At 40.9% G+C, this 24,204-nt stretch overlaps 2 protein-coding genes across 3 annotated transcripts in view; one reads left to right on the top strand and one right to left on the bottom strand.

Annotated features, from left to right (window-relative positions):
- Positions 1-24,204, bottom strand: part of SEC22A (SEC22 homolog A, vesicle trafficking protein) — a 1,054,631-nt gene that overhangs the window by 541,203 nt on the left and 489,224 nt on the right. The gene's annotated exons all lie outside the window — the stretch shown is intronic.
- Positions 1-24,204, top strand: part of SEMA5B (semaphorin 5B) — a 558,977-nt gene that overhangs the window by 173,627 nt on the left and 361,146 nt on the right. The window contains 1 exon segment of the mRNA XM_042445089.1: positions 11,426-11,486. The gene's annotated coding sequence lies outside the window, so the exon portion shown is untranslated.

The following is a 24,204-nucleotide window of genomic DNA, read 5'->3' on the forward strand; positions in this document are numbered from 1 at the left end:
CTTTGAGCTGGGGGCCGGTTGCTGTCCCTCAGACACTGGGGGGCCGAAGCCGGGGAGGTGGAGCTTGCACCTCCGAGGGTGGGGCCATGTGCCAGGGGTGGAGCTTCCACCCTCTGGGGGAGGAGCCGGACTCCAGGGGTGGAGCTTCCACCGAAGCCCCGCGGGAGGAGGAGGCGTGTGCCCGCCCTCTCCTCTTCAGTCCCTTCCTTGGCTGAATGGGCTCCAAGGGGCCCTTCAGCCGAAGGGGAGGGAGGCCAAAGAGAAGGGCTGGGCACCTCCCAAGCCCTCCTTCGGCCGAAAGGATCCAGGCTGTGAGGCTCCCTGGCCCCTGGCTCCAGCCAAGGGCCCAGGCCGCCCTGGGAGCCCGAAGACAGGAAGCCCTCCAAGGGAAGGTCCCCGTCCCCCTGGCCTCCAGCCAAGGGCCCAGGCCGCCCTGGGAGCCTCGGAGGACAGGGAGCCCTATAGGAAGGCTTCCCTGACCCCCTGGGCTCCAGCCAAGGGCCCAGGCCGCCCTGGGAGCCCCAGGGACAGGGAAGCCTCTCGAAGGAAAGGCTTCCTTGCCCTCTTGGCGGCGGCGGCAGGAGTGGGCTGGTCCTCCTCCTCTCTGCTGTTCTTAAGGGCCAGGCGCAGCTTGGATGCCAAGGGGCTCCAGGCTGCCCCAGGCCTTTAAGAGCAGCGGGGAGGAGTAAGATGAGCCAGGCCTCGTCCTCTCGCTGCCGCTGCTCTTAAGGGCCAGGGGCAGCCTGGAGGCCTCTGGCATTCAAGCTGCGCCTGTCCCTTTAAGAGCAGCGGGGGGGAGGACGAGGCTTGCCCTCCTCCTCCTTGCCCCCGCTGCCGGACGGAGGGGCCGGGCAGCCTGGAGGCTCTGGGCCTCCAAGCTGCCCTTGCCCTTTAAGGGCGGCGGCGAGGAGGAGGATGAAGCCAGGCCTCGTCCTCCTCCTCACTGCTGCATTTAAAGGGCCAAGGCAGTTGGAGGCCCAGGGAGGAGTATGCGGCGGCGGTGGCAGGACGGGCGGGGGCCGGTCCTGCTGCCTCCACGGGCCCATATGGCCCCGGGCGGGGGTGTTGCCGATGCCTGTTCTAGATGATATGTATAATGGGTACTTAATGCATTTGTAGGAGGGTTTGAGCAGTAATGGTTAGCCACTAGTTGTTTGTAATGTTCAACATCTTGTTAAAATGTCACATCTGACTGGTGGTGGTGCTGTTTGGGCTAGACAACGGGACTGGGCCTGGGAGGAATGTTTCTGACCTTGAGGTGGTCTAAGGACCAAACAGCTTGCCAAAAATTTGCAAAAAAAAAAAAAAAGGTCTACTTGGAGTTTTACCAAACAGCATTATTTATTAAGCAGCATATGAGGATCTCTCAAACTTTCTAAAGATGAATTGCTACTTTTGGGAGGATTCCAGAAGAGGGCATTCACCCTCTTTCTGCCAGAAAAAGGATGGTCTGGGGAATCTGGAAGGGTCAAAGGCTGTACACACCCTGCGGTAGAAGAAAGAACCTTGTTTCCCAAATGAAGTAAAAATTATCAAGCAACATTGACTTTGTTCAGCAGGAACACATGCATAAATATTCCAGTGTACCATTACATTCCTGGAAGCATGGTTTCAAAACAAACCACTCTAGGAAAGTACTCTAAAAGAAGACATTTTACTAATAGTCAGGCCATCCTTTTAGGCTTTGCCTACCTGGATATTGGTACAAAGCCACTCATACAAACCACTCTGATTTTATCTTTCTCTGCACTTCTTCTGTTTTGGAGATTTTCTTAGGCTGCATCTGCTCTGCAGAAATAATCGTTTGACACCATTTTAACTGCCAGGGCTCAATGCTATGAAATTTGTATTTTGTGATATATTTAGCTTTCCCGAGTGTCTCATTGACACAACAACATCCCAGGATTCTATAGTATTGAGCCATGGCAGTAAAATGGTGTCAACATGGAATTTTCTATAGTGTGATTCAGCCTTAGTTTTATTTGAAGAAATGATTACAGACTGCCTTCTCTTCCAGAGCTTTCTTGGTTGTTTGCTTAGTTTTGCTTCTCTTCAATTTCCTTCCCTTAATTTGCTTAAAGCAGGGATGGCAATCATGTAGTCTTCCAGATGTTTGGACTGATACAGCCAGGCCAACAGCCTTTGGAGTGTCACATGAGTCCGACTCCTGTGTTGTTGGTGTGTGTGTTGTTTGCTTTCATGTTATTTCTGACTTATTGGTGACCCAAAGGTGAACCTATAATGTGTTTTCTTGGCAAGGTTTGTTCAAAGAAGATTTGCCATTGCCTTTCTTGAGAGAGTGTGATTTACCAAGGTCACCAAGAGGTTTACATGGCCACGTGGGAAACAAAACCTGGGCTCCAGATTTGTAGTACAATGCTCAAACCACTATACTTCAACTGGTCTGGAAAACCTCATGTTGGTTTTCTGGAAGGCACCAGATGGGTTTCATGGCCAACTGGAAACTGAACCCTGATCTCCAGAGTTTGGTCGAACACTCAAACCACGTGCAAGGCTGGGTCCCTCCAGCTCCTGATTAGAGACTCTTTATTTCTCTACGACGGGAGGATAAATGGGAGCAAGGAGTGACAGAGCCAGATTATGTACTCAATCACATTCAGTTGTATTCTGATATTCAAATTGATACAAGTGGTGTGTAAGATATGATTCCATAGTAGGTTTTATAATCTGTCACTCTGGAAATAGATTTTTGTTGATTTTCTTAGGATTGTGCCCCAAACAATTAACACTATACCTCCAAAATGTTGCTGAATTATTTGCTTGTATTTACTGTATTCATAAAATAATTTACTTGTTGGCATAATGTAAGGAGCAGTAGTAGGACATGTGAGTTTCTGGGAATTTGCTAACTGTAGATATTTAATTGTGTGCGTTTTAATCCCAGATCCTGCTATATGCTCTCTCTTGTGTATTATAAAGGCAGGGGAGAGATGCTGATTTTTTTCAACATCTAGCAAGATTACAGATCCAATAATGTCACCCACAATAGCAGATGTGATTTTACTTGCTTATCCTTCTGTTGTGTGCCATCCTCAGTCAACAAAGTTTCTCAGTGCTCTGGTGGTACAGTGGTTACATGCAGGACTGCAGTCATTCACAGTCACAAGTTGTAAATTCGATCCCAGGTCTCCATGGTCGACTCAGCCTGGCATCCTTCCATAGGTCGCTAAATGAGTACCCGTTTGTTGGGGGCAATTAGCTTACACATTGTAAACCACTTGAGGAGTGCTTAAGCGTGCTGATAACCAGTATAGAATGTACAGTTGGCCCTCTGTTTTGTGGGGATCCGTTCCAGACCTCTCCCCCTGGCGAAAACGGAACCACCCACCCCCAGGACTCACAGCAGCTCACGCAGCCAGGCAAGGCCTTAAAAAAACCTGCCTCGCGCTCTCCCAGCAGCAGAGCCAGCTTGAGTGGAGGAAGAGGAGGACTCCAAGGAACCACCCACCCCAGGACTCACAGTAGCTCCAGCAGCCAGGCAAGGCCTTAAAAACCCTGCCTGGAAGTCCAGTCAGAGGTAGAAGACTGTGCAAGAGGAGGCACTAAACTCCCTCTCTATCCTCTGTGTCCTCAGCCCTTGTATGTTTATACAATTTTCTCCTTCTTCTCTGGCTACCCTTTTACAAGATTGATGAGAGGTTGAAATAATAAGAAACAGTAAAGTATCAAGATAATAAATAACAGTTTGTTATCTACTAATTAGCAGGAATAAGAATTTGGGAAACTCTTGTTCTTCTTTTTTTCTTTTTATTCCCCCCCCCAAAAAAAAACCTTATTTGTATTTTCCCTTTCTCCTCTTCCTTCCCTTCTCTTCTTAAAGTAGTGTGATTAGGCAGATAACCACAATTCAGAGGAACAAAGGCCTCTTCTCCATCCAATTAGCAATGTACTCATCAGTTAAGGTAAAAGAGACTCATACCTATTTATTAGGGAAATAAGAATAGCTCAGATCTAAAAACGGAAATAGCAGCTAAGATAAAGGAGGAAATAATTGCTTAAGAGAAGAGATTAAAATGGATACACAAGAATTGAGTATTTTTAAAGACAGCATGACAAATTACTGGAGAAGTCAAATCATTATAAAAAAATAACTGATTCAAGAGAAACGGAGGTATTAGAAAAGAAGTAGAACCCTCAGAGAGAAACAAACCCAAGATGAATATTATAAAGCTAATTTAGAATTACGACCAAAAGAAAGGCATCAAGCTAAGAGTCTAAGTGAACAATGAACGAAAACTTAACAACGGAATTATTCAGAACTAGCACACTTTTGACTGGTCAGAGGTCAGTTAGACTTAGGGTGGATAAATTGTACAGGGTGGACTCATGGGCTGCCAAAAATAATAACCTTCCAAGAGATATCATGGTTTTTTTGTCAGGGAACGATGGAGATTAATATTAGAAATAAGCCAAAATAAAAAATTGAATTGGAAGGTATGAGATTAAGTATTTAAAGCAATTCCAGCACAAATATTGGGAAAAGGAGGGATTACACAATTTTAACAGAATACCTAAGACACAATAATATCAGGTACAAATGGGAAAAAACAGAAGGGTCTCCTTTACCTTTAAAAGAGAAAGATTTGTGATTAATTCAGAAGAAAAAATGAAAGATTTTTAATCATAAAAAAGGAACAGAAAACTGGAGAACAGAGAAGGGAGAAGGAAAGGAAAAAAGGGGGGAACAAGCCAGGGAAGATAGGGTGAAGGAGGGGAAGAGGAAAGACCAGGAAACGACTTCAGGGAAGGAAAAGATAGCTCAGAGGAAACTGACAATCCTCCTCGAAGGAGGAGAAATGAATCTGAAATAGATTTAGAATTGGCGCAAGCTAAAGCTCAGAAACGAAAAAGAGAAGCCAAAGGGAAATAGTGAGGAAAAGGGAAGCGACAGTAATAGGAAGGGGAAAAGGAAAGTAAGGAAAAATAGAAGAACAAGGTATTAAATAAGTTGTGTTAAATAAAGAAACATGGTAACAAATTATTGTCATGGAATTCAATGGGGTAAATTCCAAATTCAAAGAGAGAATTTTTCATTTCTCGCGAAACAAAAAGCATTCAAAGAGACACACATCAAGGAAAAAGACAGTCGTTTTGGTAAATGCTAAATTAGGAAAGTTATTTCACAGCCTGTAATGGAGAAAAGAAAGAAAGAGTAGCAATTTATGTTAATACAAGTATCAAACTAATGAGGTTTTTAAGACAAAGAGGTCATTACATTGCAGTTGAGGTTTGTATGAAGGGGAAAAAACATTGATAGTAATATCTATGCTCCACAAGAGAACAAAGATACTTTTATAGAAACTTCTCCACATACTTGAGAGTTGAATATCAGAATATTATTTAGCGGGAGACTGGAATGGGTCTGGGACCCCGATATAGACAAATCTTATACTAAATCTAAAAGAAAAACCTAGGAAATTACCTGCTTCAGCATTTAATTTGATAGAAAATCTAAGTTTAATGTATCTGGAGATTACAGCACAATTCTTGCAGAGACTATCGTTTTATTCCAAAGATTTAATAGCTGGTCAAGGATCGATGTAATCTGTATATCTAAACAGCTGGTAAGATATTGTAAAACTGAATATCCTGCAAACGCTTTCAGACCATAATGTAATCGCTATGATTTTTAAAACCTCAAAAAAGAGTGGTCATGGAAGTTAAAAGATTATCTGTTGTTAGATGAAGAGTTTGTTAAAAGAATAAAACAAGAACTAAAATTTTACTTCCAAAAATAACACCAGTGGGATGTCAGCCCTACTATTTGGGATGCAAGCAAAGCTGTTATAAGGGGTTTCATACAGCAGGAAGCTAGAAGAAAAAGGAGTGAGAACTAAAGAAAAGAAACATGGACCTATTAAAGAAAAAGAACAAAGGTTAAGAGAACATCCACAGGATAATAAGGCCAAGCAAGAACTCTATATTGTAGAATCAATTGAATGAAAAAATTAATTTCAAATAGCCAATAAACTAAAATATTTAACCAATACCATTTTGAACATGCCCATAAAACAGGGAAATGGCTGGCAATAAAATAAAAAAACAAAGAGAAACCAAAATGATAACAAAATTAAAGGACAAGGATCTGAATTCACTCAGCAAGATAGATTAAAAAAATTATTATAGACTACTTTTCAACATTATACTCTACTAGAAATTTACCCAAAATATAGAATGAGGATCCAAGAATTTATTAGAAAAGAAAATATCCACGCTTTACAGCTGAACAGAAAAAAAACTAATATTCCAATAACAGGAGAAGAAATACATAGGGCAATAAGAAGATTAAAAGACAACAAGCCCCAGGGCCGGATGGCCTCACAGCTAAATATTACAAGACCTTTGCACGGAACTATTAGTCCCTTTATACAATACAAAGAAATTACTGTAGTGGGAATTTCCAGAACGTGGGCAAGGCATTAATTGTTCTAATCCCTAAGGAGGGAAAGATCCTGAGCTAATTGGAAACTACCGGCCCATCTCACTTTTAAACCTCGACTACAAAATCTATGCTTCCATCTTGGCTGAGAGGTTAAAAAAAGCATTATACAATGGATACATGAGGTCAAGCGGGGTTCCTACCGGGTTCGTCAAATTAAAAAGAATATAAGAACTGTGGTGGATATAATAGAATTCTGTGAACTTCAAAAAAAAAAAAAATTGGAATACTATTCTTAGACCTGGAAAAGGCATTTGACATGCCAGCTGGTTTTTTCTTAAAGAGTATTAAAACAGAGTGACATAGGGCACAATTTTGAGAATGGGTTAATGTTATATATACCAAGCAAGCCGCTCCAATTTTGTTAATGGGGAAAGATCTCAGAATGTAAATAAGCAAAGGAACCGGCAGGGTTGTCCCCTCTCCCCTCTTTGTTTATTCTGATGATAGAATTCTGCTAAGGAAAATTAGAGTGATAGGCAAATTTGCGGCATACAATTAAGAAGTTTCCTTCAATTAAGGGCCTTTGCAGATGATATTGTATTTCCTAGAAAACCCTTAAGCAGCATTAAAAAGCTCCCAGCAAACACTAGAGGAAGTAGGTGAGTTGGCAGGATTTAAAATTAATAAACAGAAAAGCGGTATCATGACAAAAAACCTCTCAAATTGGAAGAGAAATCCTGGTAGAGAGACTGACCTAAAGTTATTGCAACAAACAAATACTTGGGGATTACTATCAAAAGCACAACTCTGACCTTGTGAAACAACTATACTAAAATATGGAGTAGAATCCAGGATGATCTGAAAAAATGGAAGACATTACAACTCTCATTATTGGGCAGAATTGCATTGATCCAAATGTATGTACTCCCTAAGATGATATTTCTTTTTTCAAGACTCCCTATTATTCGTCTGTAAACATATTATAATGTGAATAAAGTATTAGAGAATTTATTGGGGAGACAAGAAGCCTAGAATTAGAACCTCTGTATTGCAAGACAATAAAAAGAGAGGAGGATTAGGACTACCAAACTTGCAAATTTCCATAACGCATGTGCCTTTATGTGGCTAAAGGATTGGATCACTCTAGATGACAGTTGCTTGCTTAGAAGGTGCGGATCTTGAAAAGGGATGGCACTTATATTTATGTTATGAAGAGGAAGCTAATCTAACGAATTTCAATAAACATGTGATTAGGAAACCTTTATTCAAGATATGGCGCAAATACAAGGGTTCATTCTATTTGAAAATTCCAAGCTGGGCCTCCCCTCAAGAGGCTTTTTACAATCCCAAGGGAAAAAAGGACAATGGCTTACATATAAAATTTGCTGTTTAAGACGAAAGGAAGATTTGAATTCAAATTTTTAGATACTCTTAAAGAGGAAGAACTTGAAATACCTTGGCCTAATGTTTTTCAATTAAAAGAGAGATTCAAAAGAGATAGCAGACAAATGGGGTTAAAAAAGTTTGAACTAGATTTTTGTTGTTGTTTAATCCAATTTTTTCTTTGTTTGTTTGCATAATGTGTAGGACTACACCAATATAGGACTAAATCAGAAAAAAAGGAAAATGCAGTTCAGATGTTATGGTCATTCGCTTAAATAATAATTACACTTTAAAAAGTGCTCTTTTAAAACAAATTGTTTTGGTTGAAGTTAGGTTGATTGAAGGATTTGTTTCTGAATGGTATTTCTTGCACTGTAAAAAGTAAGTAATTAAAATAATACAAATAAAATAAAATGAGTAAAAAAGAAGATATTGACACTGGATAGTAGTCTGACACTGGATACTGGCCTGCCATTTAATTTCAAACAGTCATTGTTGTTCCAGTAAGAAGGTTGGAAAACAGTAATAACAACCAGACTTAAAAATAATAATAAATTAAAAAAAAACCTACAGGAGTGCGTGTGTTTTTTTTAAAGGCATTTTGTTTAAACTAAAGTTTAAACCATGGTTTAAACCAGCCAACCCTGGTTTTGACTTAGACTGTTTACTGCTGGCCTTTCTGATATTGGCACTTCAAGAACATGATCCTAGCCCATCCTGGATTGCCCCCCTGCACTTTAAGTGGATTCATAGAAGGAATCCAGCTTTTCTGAGCCCTGCATTACAAGCTATACCTGCCAAAAGCCAGTCTTGCATGCTACCTGTCACCTGTCATTGAGAGTACAGGTCCTCCTTTTCTATCCAATTTATCTAGATGATTTCATGACAGTTGAAGAAAGGAATGCCTTAAAATCACTGGTTGGCAAGACGTAGCCCTCAAGATGTTATTTAACTGCAGTTCCCATTGTCTCTAGCTAACATAGCCAAGATATGAAGGTTGATGGGTGTTGTGAGCCAGTGACATATAGAGAAACACACATTGCCTGAATGCATAAACAATCAGTATCCTTGTTTTTTAACTGTGGGATAAAGTGTTTCCTTAGATCCACAGTTGTGGTATTTTAACTCTGGAATTCAGTCTTTGTCTACAGAGACTTGGCTTTATGTGTTTCTAACCAATTCTGTACATTTTTGAGATTTCTGTTGCTTTTTGGATACTGATGATAGAGTAAACTCTATGTCATCTACTTTGCATATTATTGGTTCTAATGTGTTTTTGTTTTCTGTCATATTACTCTATTTTATTATTGTGAGATGCTCTTAAGCACCTTGTGTTAGACAAAACAACTGTCATAGTAAACAAAAGTAAGCAGCAGCAGACCCAATTACAGCAGTGTTTGCAGTTGCTTTTGCTCACTGCTGAGTTAGTATTTCACCATCAACTTATGCATTCAGCAAATATATGCGGTACAGTTGAGACAATTCTATTGTAAAATGTAGATGCTGAATTTTATGCTTAAAAGTTTCTGCCATAGAAAAGTCTATTGAGTGGAGCAAAATAGGACAGTGGAGCAAAGCTCAGTGAGAACCTTCTCCCTACCATGGATGTTTCAGTACAGTGGGGACCTATGAAGATAGAGAAACATTCAGTGGTACAATTACTGTTTTTCCATGCTATGTTCCTGCACTTTAGTATTTGTACAGTATCTTACAAGAAAAACTGAAGATTCTGAATATATTTGAGTTACAGTGCAAGCTATGTTTGCTTCCTTGAATGGTCATTCGGGACATTCAGATTTTCCCCCTCCTCCCCCAGATCTGTTTATTTCTTAAGATGATTTGCCAAGCACTTTGAATCACTGTTGAGAACGCGATGAAATTCTAAATGAGCTGAGTTTGGTGAGTTGGATTGAATACAAAGGTCACATATGTTTCTGTTTCCTGAGTGGGGGCAGATAGTTCTCTGAGATGTAGATGCTGAGAATAAATGTGAATCTTAACTAAATTGTACTGTTCTGCAGAACAATGCACAACATGTAATTGCACTTTGGTGGGTGCTTGAAACTTACTTATTTCCTACAACCTGGAGCTACAAGCTTCCACTTAGATGGTGCTTATTTCTTGGGGCCTATTTTGCTCAGTCCTTGAACTTTATCACCCCCATTTTTTTCACCATTACGGGTACAGAAAGAGGACGCTCGTGCATGCGACCGACCAAAAATGGATTTTATAGCATGCCAAAGCATCCCCCAAAAGGCCCTGTTCCATCCCCTGGCGCCAAGCTATCCCCGTTCGGTGCTGACGGGCACTATTTTCCTCAGTCAGAAGACTTTCGACCAGAACATTTCATGCGCCTCAGCACTGAACGGGGACGGCTTGGTGCCAGGGAGGATCCTTTGGCATGCGATAAAATCTGTTCTTGGTCGGTGACGCGCACACGAGCATCTTCTTTCTGTACGTGTAACGGTGAAAAAACGGGTGCGATAAAGTTCCTTGTTTCGTAGATAAAAATCTCTGGACTACTGTTCATTGCCTGATTGTTTTACATGTTGAAACAATGAATTATATCTCAGTCTTTTGCATCTTAAGAAAAACGTTGAACTGTGTTAGGGATTTCACAGTCCTACAGAGACAGACATGTCAGCAAGGGTTCATAGAGGCAGGGATTGTTGCCTTCCAATAACTGCTTGCGAATCATGTTTGTATAACCAAGACCAAGCTGTTGGAGTGGAGGTGGAAGAATGTGTGATAGTGGAATCTCTACAGACTTTCATTTCCCCCCAGCATGGGAAACTGTCTGGGATAGTCCATAAATGTAGCATTGAAAGTATGTGTCTGGAAATATTTTACTGGAGAAAGGATGTTTCTAGAAATGTGTGTAGCTTTTATTAGCCCGATGGAGATGATTGCATATGGGAAGGCCAAAGCATGGTAGGATATGGAGAGGTGCATATGGAATAATCTCACTATGTCCTTGGCATACAGGACCTTTTAAAGATCTTTGTTAGTTGTTTTCGTGATTAATTTAATTGAAGATTGTCCTCCCTTCCCCAGACCTTAGCATTACATTGAGAAAAGAATAGGGATATGGGGAGAGAGCAGGGCTTGCGTGCATGCTTCTGCCCTAGCATAGTTTTAACCTTAATGTGAGTGGGCTGAATTCCTGAATAGGAATAATTTATATCTAGATTTATGGATATGTATTTTTGTACTATAGGAACAGTACCTGTTTTATGGTAGATTGTCCTGGTGAATAATTGTCCTTATTTTGCCTTTGAGGATGTTTTAGGGGAGCCCTATTAAAAGTGTGTTAATGTGTTTACTTGGGCACCAGGGTTATTCTTCTGCAGGTTTCCTTCTATCTGAGGTCCATCCTCTGAATTGAAAGTGGCTATAGGCTGTTACGCATGCATATGTGGGTGTGACAACCAAAGCACCATGTAGTACTGTTAGGAAGTGACCCCTGATATGAATAGAGATATTATGAGAATATAGGAAAGTCTCTATTTTTCATTTGGCCAAGTGTTGATGGATATAATAATTAGTTATAAATGCTCGTTCATGTTTTATCCTGTTCTGCTAGTATTTGGTTAATCATAATTTTCAGTACACTGTTCATGTGCTTTTCTTTTCTTGCAGGTTGTAACAGGATTACGACAGAGCACGAACCTCAAAATGAGGCACTAGTGATGCAAAGGCAGTGAGTATTTTAAAACTGACTTTCCAGGGTTTATTTTTAAAGCTGTGATAACACTCCTTCTAGATCTTGCCATTTGTTTCTGAATCCTTTGACTTTACATGTGTCCAGATGGCAGGCTTTTACCACAGGTCACTTAAGTGCTGTAAAACAAACTTGAATCAGGGTGGAAATATGTTGAAGAAGTATTTTCAACTAGGGTGGGGAGTGTATTAAATTTACTAATCAAGGTTTTTTAGTGTACCTTGTCTGCCATATGACCTAGGAAGGATTGGGACAGTGTTCTGTACAGTTTAAGTGACAGATGTCACATGCACCACTGTGCCTGATATTAACCTCTCCCTCCAAAATAATAGGAGCGCTCATGCTATTGCAGTTGGCATTGACAATGTGGTTTTTGCATGCATTTCAAAGGCTCAATTTCCAACAGATGGCAGGTGAAGGAATTTTCAAATGACCACATGATTTCAAAGTTCTTCTTGGGGTATATCATAATAATTAGAATTAGCTGTTTGTTGCTCCACTTGTAGTGGCTGAAACTCAGCCTTGCATGGCTCTCCACCCTGTGGCATATTCATCTCTTTCTACTGGGCATTCTCATCTCTGCTGTTTGACAGTGGTACACACTCCTTTGGAGTGTAGTGGAGTCTCCTTCCTTAGAGGTCTTTAAGCAGAGGTTGGATGGCCATCTGTTGGGGATGTTTTGATTGAGAGTTCCTGCACAGCAGGGGGTTGGACTGGATGGCCCTTGTGGTCTCTTCCAACTCTATGACTCTGTTCTGATCTTTGCCTTCTTTCTTTGGCTGTTTTCTTCCTTTCTCCAGTGTGTCTCCATTGTTCAGCTCTAAATGCAAGCACTTCTATATAATTTTATTTATACTCTTTGCCCCTGCATCAGCTTCAGTCTGTGCATCACAACCAGAGGCAGGCCATAAAGCTAATTCCTGCCTGCCCAGGCTCAGCCAATTGCAGCAAAAGGCTTCAGCACCATTGTATAGATGTAGCATGTTAATATTTACATATTGACTGAGAATGTTTACCTCTGCTTTTGACATTATGTGCCTCATTAGGATATGAAAGGCATGGCTAAGATCAGTGATATCTCCACAGCTGCCCACAGTTATGGACTGTCCTTGGAATCTCCCCTCAGACTGAAAGCTTGCTTAGTTTTGTATTGTGTTGTAAAACCTTGGGGACTGGGTTTCCAAAGACAAAGTTTAGATTTTTCATTGCTTTGTTAGACTGTAGTTTAATTTTAAATGCTTTATTTGTATTTACTTAGTCTAACCTTTGCAATGGAGGTGTAGCTGTCCACTGAATGAATAGCCATCACAATCTTAAGTCCCCTCTTTTCCGTTTTGGCTAACGTATCCCCCAGCCTGTTTTATTGTGCCACTTACTTAAGGTACTCATTGGATCTATATTTAGTTCAGTCAGTTGTAATGAAAACTTATTGATTCTGCCTTTTATTCTGGTTCTAGTTGATGGCTTTTATCAGACTTTATCAGATAACTCAGTTACAGGACATTGAGAAATGTACCTTAATCAATGGGCAAGACCATTGGGAGAGGGTTTTTTGGGGGGGGAGGGAATCTCATGTGGAAGCAAAACTTAAGGAAGTGACCATGATATGTCAATAACATTGTACTTTGATCTTTTTTGCCAGCATTTGAGGACCTCTGTTGGTTTTCACTGCTCCACCCCCATCCCTCCCCTAGCCATAGCTTTTGCTCAGTCACTCAATGACACCATAGTTAAATAGAAACTGAAGTCATGATCCTGCAGCTGTTCTATTTGTTGAGTGCTTGTTACTTATAGTAGAAGGATGATGTGTCAGATCCTGTTGGCTTCAGTAGGAAGTGCTCATTGTACAGTCACCCTTGATATGCAGTAATTTAGCTGCTACTCTTTCAGTGAACGTCCTACACCTCCATATGCCAAACCTTTCCTGTTTGTAACAGTGTGGGACAAGTTGAGGAATGCACATTATTATTCATCTTGGCTCTTACAATTTCTTCCATAAATGAGGATTTAAATAATTATGAGAGAGAAACAAGAGTAGTTAATTGTAGCAGGTTTGCATAACTGATAAGATTTAAGCCGGTAATATAAATGTGTAAGTTGTGAGGTTAAAACTTTCTGAAGACCTAAACATAAGTCTGCGTAGGCAAGATTTTTGCACACAGAAGCCACATTTAATGCTTAATTTTATTGATTAATTTTATTTATTAGCAGCATTTTATATTGCTCATTAACAACAAGTTATCAGGGGCTCTAGAGAGAAAATGTTAGACCATAAAATATTAAAAAAATAAAAAGTGCACAATTTTATAACAAGTTCAGACAGCATCAGCATAAAAGTTCCCAAGGTCTGAAAATCACTCAACCTTGGAAAATAAAAAAGCTTTCACCTATTCCTGAAAAGACTGCATAGATGAGCTTGTGTGGCAAGGGCATTCCCTAACCATGATAAAAAGGTTTTAAGGCTCTGAAGTTGTTCAAGATGCTCACATTGGCAAGAGGATTGGCTAACGGGGCTTTTATTCTGTTTGTTGTATCTGTTTTTAATTTGTAATGTATATTTTATATGATTGCATTGTTTTTTATTATGTTGTTAACTGCCCTGATCTTTGGAAGGGCGGTATAAAAATAAAAATTTTATTATTATTATTATTATTATTAGAGAAGTGTGTGTGTCCCACGAGTCCCAGCGCACAACAGTTGTGCTGTTGCTGTTCACTGGGTTCTCCCAATGCCAATCTTTCTATGTGGAGCCAGGAGATCTGAAAAAGGATTCTGTTTGCATTTGGGAACTCTGTTTTATCACAGTTTGTGTGGAGGCTTCAGACTGGAGCAGAAGCACCCTTCACAACTTCTGTGTTGACACAGAAACATTAGATATGGCATCTGTGCAGAAACTAGGAGTGGGGCTTAGACATCAATTTTTGCCCCACCACCATCTTCTTCAAGGAAAGTCAAGGCTGAATGGGTTCTGGGAGCCCCATTAAGATAATCTAAAGATCTAGGATGGAAAGGTTTTAACAAGGAGTCAATGTCCAAACAAATGTAAATCCAGAACCAATATCAAAAGGCGGAGCAGGAGTCAAGCTAGCAGACTGCTATCAGGGAGAGTGATTCAGAGCCAAATAGCTGTATGGGTAACTTAGTAAGATCTAGCCAGCGAGTCTGGTGAGGGTCAAGCAGTCCAAATTGAGTCAGATGGTAAATTCCAAAGAGTCTAGGAAGAGTTTGACATGGTTCAGAGCTTGGTATTGATGCTATTTTTTTAGCAGCTTTCCTCCTTGAAAATGAAGCTTTTGTAGCTGAGCTATCTCGGTGCCTCCTAGGGCTCATTATGGTCTCATCCCAGGAAGAGAGTCTCTTCCCTTTAGGCTTCTTGTTCCTGAGTAGGCCTCTACTCTTAAAGATCTCATTTTTGGGTACTCTCCTACATCACTTGTGCTTTCACATATTTTCCTCCTGAGGCTATTGAGGGAAGGGCTTCTATGGATGATGATGATGTGAACCGCCCTGATCTATGGAAGGGCGGTATAAAAATAATAAATTTATTATTTATGATGATGATGATGATGATGATGATGATGATGATGATGATGATGATGATATTTCACTGCTTCCCCAGATCTGTCTATAAATAGGAGGAAGTTATTCTTCAGATAACCTGACCTCAGAGTGTTCAGGCATTTATAGATAAATGCCAGTGAATTGGGCCTCAGAACAGACTAGGAGCTGGTGAAGACCACAAAGCGCAGCTTAGTGACTGTATTTATGGTTCTTCATCAGTTATCTTGCTGCCATGTGTTTTACTGTTTGACGTTTCCAGTGCATATTCAAAGCTAGCCCCACATATTAAGGCAGTTTACTAATGTAAATGAGAGGCTGTCGGCACGACTAAGGCAGGGCACCTCCCCATTGCCTCTTTTTGCTCCGCAGGAGCACCGCAGCATCCCGCAAAGCACAAAGACAGTGCGGTGACATCGTAGCTGCACTGCCTCGTTTGGAGGCAGCGCAGCTGCAACATCACCGTTACACGCCACATCTGGTGGGCGTGCCGCAGCTGTGGCACCCTCGTCACATGCGAGAGTTGCCAGGCGTGTGGCTGCTCTGCCCACCAGGCAACCCTCGTATGTGACGAGGGAGCTGCAAAGGCCTGTCAGTTCCAGGTCTTACTTTACCTAAGGTGCCACCAAAGCATTTTACGTGCAAATAGCCTCTTGGTTTGATCTCTAATGGAAAAAAACGTATAACTTCAACAGATTTAATTTTCTCCACAGAGTGTCTTGTTTGTTGGGACACTCTTTCTCTTGAAGGACAAGTATTCTTCCCAATGCTACACTAAAGCTGTGCCCAACAACATTAGTCAATGAAAGAGCATCACCAAAGTATGAGACTACTATAACCCTCTGGGGGGTAATGCATCACTCAGAGTAAATAAACCAACAGTAGCTCTGTTTGTCCATATTGAATCGCAATTACTGCCTCTTATCTAGACCATTATTATCCCCAATCACTGATTCAAAACATTTACAGTCTTGCCTGGATTTGATTAAAGGAGAAAGAGAGAGTGAGAAGGGAAAGACTGAGAGACATACAGAGAGAGATTAATGAAACATTTTCAAAAGTTAAAATGATGGCACTCCCTCATGTATTTTTGTTACAAGTAGGGGTGTACAAATTTCATATAGGCTGGCCCCACAAGTGTTTTGGCAGGGCAGATGCTCCTGTCTGCTCTGTTTTTGCAGAGCAATCTTTCCAGATGTTTTTCCCCTACTAGGAAACTTGGTTGACAAATAATGCATAAAATAATACACATTTTCCTACTTTCATGTATTTATAGCCACAGAAATATACTTGATGTTCTCTCCTTTTATTTGGACCTCTTTCATCATCATCCATTATCATGATCACTGCCTCCACGTTGTGAGAAAAAAAAGGGGGGATAATTTTTGTGAGGAGAAGGTACAAGGAAATGCAACCAATATAATAACAAGTATCAGCCCCACCATCTTGGGCCATTTAGACACATAAACAATTTAGCTATTACCTAACTGTTCATGTGAAGGGAAGAAACAGGTGAAGAAGACTAAAAGCAGCGCCAATAACTTGCATTTCTAATAAAGCCGAGTGACCCACTAAACAAAACCTATCCATTCATCAGCGGAGAACAAAAAACCCACTGTAAGAAAGTGTGGTTTTGCTCCCTAAATTAATGCATGGTAAACTGGAATGGCAAGGAATTGTGATAAATGCAACATGCAAATAAAATGAAACATTCTGTGGAAGAATTCTTGAGGGGAAATTTTAATTTGAGGAGGGAGGTAACTTATTTTATGTTGTCTATATGTACAATGTACTGTATATACATTGCTAAAGAAGAGAGAAGGACTGATGGAACAGGCAGTGATAAATAGTGACAAGCATACTCTCCTTGCACTTCACCATTGTAGGTGAATTGTGGATTTGCAAATGTAACTTAATATTTTTCACCCACACCCACACCTCTAGCTATATCTGTAAATTTTGAGGCCTAATGATCTTTCCCATACAGCTACAGGGACCATTCAGTTCACCATTGCAAGAAATTTGCCAGATTCTGCTCTTTCAGAAGGTCAGTACCAGCAGAATCCATGGTGGATTTCTATGCCATACCTAGTTATCAATGTAAACTTCCAAAGATACTGTAGGGTTTTTTTTAAGCACATAGGAAAAAAATCCTGCTTTCCATATCCCAATATGCCTATGTAAAGGAGTTTTTAAATTTATGAACAGAGATGAGTAGATTACTTTGATTGTTCCATGGGTCTTTGAGACATAGGATGCCACATGGCATGTTAGAACTGCAAAACAGGAAAGTATAGGCATCAAATTCGATTTGGATTCTCTAACTGTTGCGTTATGCTTTCATTCAGGAGCACTTTAACCACACAGTTCTAATAACTGATAAATTGTTATGTGTTCAGGTGTAGGCTTTATGATCAAAAACTCCATTGCCTCCAAACTCGAAACGTTGCCAACAGGACCCTCGGATCGCATTATCTCCTTACGCCTCCCACATGTTGTTCTCTTCAGTATATATGCCCCAACTATGCAAGCCAACCCTGCAGAGAAAGACAAATTCTACTCAGACCTACGCCACCTTATATAGAAAGTCCCTGCAGAAGACAAAATCATTATCCTTGGTGACTTCAATGCCAGAGTAGGAAAGAACTTCAAAGCCTGGAAAGGTGTTTTAGGCAAGCATGGTGTTGGAAACTGTAATGATAACGGACGCCTCCTGCTAGAGTTTTGTGCAGAACAGTAGCTGACTATTACAAACACCATCTTTCAGCAGAAAGATAGCCTGAAGACAACCTGGATGCATCCCCAATCCAAACACTGGCACCTCATTGACTATATCCTAGTGCGCCAGAGAAATATTCGCGATGTCCGTCATACCCGAGTGATGCCCAGTGCAGAATGTCAAACAGATCATCGCCTCGTAAGATGCAAACTAAATCTTCATTTTCAGTTCAAACCTAAGAGGGGTGGCATCCTAAAGAGGAGACTCCAAGTCAATAATCTTCAACAAGCTGCCATGAGAGATAACTTCCAGGCAAATTTGCAAACAAAACTTGAAGACCATCCTGTAGACTCTTCTCCTACAGCGCTTTGGCAACATATAAAAAACAGTATCCTGCAATCTGCGGAAGAATCCTTAGGGTTCTCCCTCAAGAAAAACCAAGACTGGTTTGTTGAAAACAACCAAGAGATCCAGGAGCTGTTGGCAAAGAAGAGAAGTGCTCACCAGGCACACCTCACCCTGCCATCCTGCCATGTAAAAAAAGCAGCCTTTCGCCTCGCATGTAGTCAACTCCAACAAAAACTCCGAGACATTCAGAACAAGTGATGAATCAATTTAGCAGAAAAGACACAACATTGTGCAGATCTGGGTGATTCCAGAGGATTTTACGAAGCTCTTAAAGCCGTGTTTGGACCTACATATCAGATCCAAAGCTCCCTATACAGTACAGATGGTCAAACACTAATCACAGATAAAGCTTCTATTCTGAACCGATGGGCTGAACATTTCCAAAGTCTCTTTAGTGTCAACTGAGTAGTCCAAGACTCAGCTATTCAACATATGACACAACAACCGATGAAGAAGGAATTGGACATAGCTCCCACTTTGGAAGAAACCGTTAAGGCCATACAGCAGATGAAAAATGGCAAGGCTGCCGGGATTGATGGAATTCCACCTGAAGCTTGGAAACATGGAGGTCATGTACTCCATGCTAAACTCCACGAGCTCCTTGTGAGTTGCTGGGAAAAAGGCAAACTGCCATCAGATCTCCGAGATGCAGTCATCACCACCCTGTACAAGAAAAAAGGAGCAAAATCGGATTATTGAGGTATAACACTGCTCTCCATTGCTGGAAAAATCCTTGCAAGAATACTGCTGAACAGATTAGTTCCTGCTATTGCAGAACAACTTCTCCCTAAAAGTCAATGCGGCTTTAGAGTTAATAGGAGCACTACAGACATGGTATTTGCCCTTAGACAACTGCAAGAGAAATGTAGAGAGCAGAACAAAGTATTCTATGTAACATTTGTCGACCTCACCAAAGCCTTTGACACTGTGAGTAGAAAAGGTCTGTGGCAGATCCTGGAACGATTAGGATGCCCCCCCAAATCCTCAAAATGATCATCCTGCTACATGAAGGCCAGCAAGGCCAAGTCAGATATGGCGATACTCTCTCGGGCCCTTTCTAATAACTAATGGTGTGAACAAGGTTGTGTTCTCGCTCCAACTCTATTTACAATCCTTCTTCGGCATGACAAAGGGCTATGGCAGATCTCAAAGAAGAAGATGGCATTTATATACGCTACCGTACTGATGGTAGCCTGTTTAACTTAAGCCGCCTGAGGGCCCGCACTAAGACTCTAAACTATCTAGTCCGTGAGCTGCTTTTTGCTGATGGTGCTGCCCTCGTTGCCCATACAGAAGCAGCTCTGCAGCGCCTAACATCTTGTTTTGCTACAGCTGCAGAGCTCTTTGGACTGGAAGTCAGTCTGAAGAAAACAGAAGTTCTCTACCAGCCGGCACCACAGGAAGAACACTACCACCCCCACATCACTGTAGGCACATCTGTGCTTAAGTCCGTCCAGCAGTTCACCTACCTGGGAAGCATCATTTCCTCAGACGCCAAGACTGATAAAGAGATCGATCACAGACTGGCAAAGGCATATAGGGCATTCGGAAGGCTTCACAAAAGAGTCTGGAGTAACAAACACTTGAGGTGAAGCACAAAAATCAGTGTGTATAGCGCCATTGTACTGTCTATTCTCCTCTATGGGTCTGAAACATGGGTCACGTATCGCCAACACCTATGACTCCTTGAACGCTTTCATCAGCGCTGTTTATGCACAATTCTAAATATACACTGGACTGACTATGTGACGAATATTGCTGTCCTTGAGCAAGCAGGGATCACCAGCACTGAGTCCATGCTATTGAGGACGCAGCTGCGCTGGGCAGGACATGTTTCTAGGATGAAGGACCATCACCTCCCAAAAATAGTATTCTACGGTGAACTCGCCATGGGTCAGCATAAGAGGGGCGCCCCAAAGAAGAGATACAAGAACTCCCTGAAACAACACCTCAGGCTTGGCCAAATTGATCACCAACAATGGTCTGCCCTAGCCTCACATTGGGAGGCATGGAGACGCACTATCCACGATGCTGCAGCCTTTTTCGAAAGCTCACGCCGAACAAATCTTGAAGAGAAACGACAATGTAGAAAGAACCGCAACCCGGAAACATCACCCAAGGAGACTTTCTGCTGTGCTTTCTGCAACCGGACCTGTTTGTCCCGGATTGGCCTTTTTAGTCACCAACGTGCTTGTACAAAGCGCGGGATGAATCCTTCCTAAATCTTTGTTTGCGAAGCAAAGCCAGAGAGAGAGAGAGAGACTAGAGATATATATCTCTTTGCTCTGTAGTTCTGTACATGTGGTTACTTAAATATAAACATCTTTACTGTATTAATATTGATTAAATAAAGTGCATTGCTTATTTCCATGATATGTATATTATTTTTGCACTGTGCAATCAAAACAGTTGTAAAAATGTGTCTGTTTCACATGCTGAAGCTTCCTGTACCAACTTGTATAAAGGAAATCATTAAATGAATAAACTTGCTTATGCTCACACCAGGTATGGGCAAAGTGCAGCCCTCTGGATGCTGTTGCATTGCAATTCCCAGCAGCTGTAGGAAGCATAGTCAGTGATGATGAATGCTAAGAGTCACCATCCTGCATCATCAGGAGGGCTGCCCTTTCCTCACCCTTGACAGCACAAAGGAAAATGGATAACAACAACATACCTTTCCCCCCAGGATGTGTTGCATTGGAAGTCTGTACCATTAACTACAGAATAAATTCTTCACTAGGCCTACTAGGGACATGGTTGCATTGATGTGGCTGACAGTTTCAGAATTAAATGGGAAATGATTTCATACAAATAACTTAAACTTTGGCAACAAACTGCATGTGTGAATTGGGCTATTAATTCACTGACAGATGGGGAGTTGTGACTTCTTGATGGCAGTACATTTTGAGCAATTTCTATCCCACTAGTAAGACTTCTTAGGATATGTTTAGTTGAAAGATAATCGCCATGCAGTTTATTAGTAGAGTTTCAATGTAATCATTTTAATGAGATGCAAAGGATAAACAGAAATATGTCTAAGCCATGGTTGGCTTGCACTTGGGTTTTCAGAACAATATGCAAGGAATTTCACATAAATATAGCATCATGATTGTAGGGGAAATAAAGTTTCCTAAGGCTTCAGCCCTTGGTAAGGAAACAAAAATTTCAAAAATATCAAAGCCAAGCCTGTTAGGGTCTAGCTTTTAAAACAGCAGAGCAGCAGAAACGGTCTTTTGTCTTAAGATGCTTCTATAAGAACTGAGGCTGACATAAATAGCTTGTAGTTTGAAAAACAAAACTTTACCAATGGCTTAAATCTACATATACATGGAAGCTACATCCTAACCTATCTAGTGAATAGTTCAGGAAAAAGAAGAAGTTTGTATCTCACCATCTTTCGGAGGAAAGTTGAGAGAGCATGGTGATGGAGAGACCGAAGGGAAAGCAGGAGAGATCTATTGTGGGAGACAACTTCCTAAGGAAGTTACTTAGATCACATGATCTGTTTACCAACTTACAAAGGTATTTATTGCCCCTGTAATTTAGCAGGACCAAATGGCATGCAAGTAGAGATAGAAGACAGTAGAGATGCATGCAGGAAAATCCTATCTATCTGAAAAGGGGAAGAGAGAATGCAATGATTTTCCAACAATGATTCCATTTTAACCTCCATGGCAGCATTCTATGGAATCCTGGGATGTGCAGGTGAATAAGGGGCCTTTAAATCCTCAGCCAGGGTGACTTCCATGGGATATATCTATCACGTTTAAAATGGAATGTGGCACTATAAATTGTGTAGTGTAAAACGGCCCTAGGTTTCTTTGCTGCAAAATTCTCACTTAAACAAGAACTGAGTGATTTAACTATACAAACCGATATAGCATTATTACATGCCATGAGATCTGCTAGTCATTGTGAATGGGTCATCCTACTCCCTCTAACTCTCCATCCTATTTACTGATATTATAAACTCTGGCGCTTTACAGACCGCCCAAAAAGGGAGGTCTGCCGGCGTCATCATTTGCTGCACGGAGGAGCCCCAGCGGCCAAACCGTGCGACTCCTCCGCGCAACAAAAAGAAGCTGCAAAATGCCACAAGGTGCCAATGGCGCCGAGAAGTGCGGATGCTAAGCATCCGCTACGTCAAAATGGCGGTGCCCATGTAGAACGGGCGCCACCATTTAGTACGTGCTCGGCACGTACTAGGGTTAGGGGTGTCTGGAAAGGACGCTCCTTTCTAACCCTAGTACGTGCTGAGCACGTATTTTCCGCCCGTGCGAAACAGGCCTCTTATTATAGAAAGGCCTTTACAAAGGCTTATTTTGAATATGTTGTCCCTTGCCAAATTACAAAGCTGCTATATTAGAAAGCCACTTCTTATAATGGAAAAGAAGTCTTTGTGAGTACAAGTCTGTGAAAGACCTAGTGCATGTGTTACTTTGGTATTTTGTATTTTTGACTGAGCTGGAAAAACTTTTGCAGCCTATCTTAAGGAAAGTGCCAGAAGAAACAGATCAGGAAAAATTAATTATGTAATTCTCAGACTCTGGTACATTTGTCACATTTCAAATGACAAATTTACCACTCTGGTCATTCAGTTAAATTAGGAGATTATCTCACTTGCCTTTCTCCTAACCTCAGCACAGGCTGAAACTTTTGAAAACTTTAAAAAAACAGGTGTTATCACACACCTCCATGCCCAGTCCAGCGGCATCGCATACCCAATCCTGGCATCCCATCTCCAATCCGCACTTCTCTGGCAGTTTTTGAAAGAACGTGAAACTCTTGTTCTTTCAAAAACTGCCGGAAAAGTATGGCTCGGGGATGGGATGCCAAGATCGGGTACGTGATGCCTCCAGATTGGGCATGCAATAACACCTGTTTTAAAAAAAGTTTTCAAAAGTTTCAGCCCGTGCTGAGGTTAGGAGGAAAAGAAGTGCAATAATCTCTTTAGTTAAAATCTAAAATGTCTATGACAAACAAAACTGACAAAGCAGGTATTTCACTCTGTGATTTTTTAATTTTAGTTACTAAATCATTACTATTTTAGATAATTTTTTGTTCTTGCCTATTTTTTTCACTGTTAAAACACATTGTTCAATGTATTGCAGATGGACATTATGTATTTTTTCTATGGAAATTTTTATCATATTTTATTGAAATATTTTGTTGTTTGTACTAAAGTTATAAAACTGAATTGAACTGAATATGCTTGTAGAAACCAGGCTGTTTGGTTCTGTGTCATTTTGAGGCTTGTAGTATAAACATTTATGTACTTAGTGTAGCTGGAAATTAGCAGAAGTACAATTTCAGTACAATTAATGTACTGAAAGAACAAAGTAGTTTTTTTAAAAGGTAGGCAGGTGATGAATCCTGATAATCACCATCATGAGAAATTATAGGGACAATGTACACAGATGCAATGTAGAAATATCCAATTTCTGCTAGGTTTGGTTTTCTAAAGGATGGTATCTAGTTAAGCCAGAACCCATCCATGCATCCTTAGGTACTGTCCCATTATCTTGTGCGAAGACATCTGATACAGAAATACTGAAACAATCCTAACAGGCAGATAGACATTCCATATGGTCAGAATTACACACAATAAAAGTGAAATAAGGTGTGGCACAGTTCTTTGATGGAGGTTATGGAGAAAGTAATCAAATGTTTAGACTTGGAAGTGGATGCCTGCAAGTATTTTCCACCTCTTGTAAATATGCTGAGCTGATGTTTATTGTTTTTACAAAACACCCACTGTGAAAAATGATATTCTGCCCCTTTATAGTGGTCCTTTGAAATGGCTGAAAATGTTTGCCTTTTTAAAAGTGACAACTGGTAAAGTGATTCAAGTTTTTAGGATGGTATGCTGTACCATTACATGATCTTTGGTTACTTATAGTTAAGGTGAATTCACACATTGGTATTTTACCTTTTGATGGCTGTTCCAGAAAATAATGATTTACATTTCTTCACCAACCAGTGCAGATTGACTAGAAATTCTGTATATCGTGA

The sequence above is a fragment of the Sceloporus undulatus genome, chromosome 1, assembly GCF_019175285.1.
Source record: "Sceloporus undulatus isolate JIND9_A2432 ecotype Alabama chromosome 1, SceUnd_v1.1, whole genome shotgun sequence".
In the NCBI taxonomy this organism is placed as follows: domain Eukaryota; kingdom Metazoa; phylum Chordata; class Lepidosauria; order Squamata; family Phrynosomatidae; genus Sceloporus; species Sceloporus undulatus.